The sequence below is a fragment of the Elephantulus edwardii genome, unplaced genomic scaffold (genome assembly GCF_000299155.1).
Source record: "Elephantulus edwardii isolate Elephantulus edwardi_28Jun2011 unplaced genomic scaffold, EleEdw1.0 scaffold00008, whole genome shotgun sequence".
Lineage (NCBI taxonomy): Eukaryota > Metazoa > Chordata > Mammalia > Macroscelidea > Macroscelididae > Elephantulus > Elephantulus edwardii.
In genome coordinates, this window is record NW_006399758.1 from 4024880 (window position 1) to 4025922 (window position 1043).

At 44.1% G+C, this 1043-nt stretch overlaps 1 pseudogene; it reads right to left on the reverse strand.

Moving 5' to 3' along the window:
* Positions 1–347: 347 nt before the first annotated feature.
* Positions 348–1043, reverse strand: part of LOC102849395 — a 1885-nt pseudogene continuing 1189 nt past the window's right edge.

Consider the following 1043-nt stretch of genomic DNA (forward strand, 5'->3'; position numbering starts at 1 on the left):
GAAACACATCTGGTCTTCCTCACTTTCAGCAAGCAAGGTTTTGTTATCTGAGTCTCCCTTCAATCCTGATGTCACACTCCTCTTCATAGAGTCCAGGTACTCAGACGATTCAGTCAGCATACAGATTAAATAGGTATGGAGAAAGAATACAACCCTGACTCACTCCCTTCTCAATGTTTTTTCCCACCTTGATGACTGATGTCCTTTTATTTATAACAATGTGAGATGCACGTTAAAGTTGTCACAAAGCCTGCTGTGAAAGTAATGAATGTTCTCCAGCTCAGTTATATAAAGTTTACCAAAAAGTAAGGTGCAGGATTAGTTTGTGGTTAATTAACAGAATAATTTTATCCTCTCTGAACACACATTGCTATTCCCATCCCACCCTCGATGCACAGGGCAGCAACATCACAGGTTCCTCCAGTTCTCTCCAAGATGTGGAGCATGGTCACTAGAATCCAACAGCCATATGCTCCCAGGGGGTGGCCCAAGGCTTGGATATTGATCTTGTCTGGGTTTAATCTCGGTTCTTTAGCTATTGCAACAGAGAGGACTGCAAAGGCTTCGTTGATTTCAAATGCCTCAATATCCTGTAGTGACCAACCTGCTTTTGCAAAAGCTTGCTTTATTGCTGGAATTGGTCCTGTGCCCATAATGGAAGGATCCACACCTGCTTGTGACCAGGACACAATGTGTGCTAAAGGGTTTATCCACAATGAAGAACTTCTCATCACGACCACAGCAGCAGCACGATCATTTATGCCTGAAGCATTAGTTGCAGTGACTGTCCCCGTTCCATCTGAAAGAAAGGCTTCAGCTTGGACATGTCTTCTAAGTTGTTCCTGTGTCAAGGAAACTCATCAGTTTTAACTTCAGTAACACCGTTTCTGCGGATGACACAACCTTTCTTGCTGAAATTGAGGAGGACCTGAAGCGCCTGCTGCAGAGTGTCAAGGACTGCAGCCTCCAATATGGATTGAGGCTCAATGTCAAGAAGACAAAGATTCTCACCACTGGAACAATTGGCAGCATCAGGATGGATG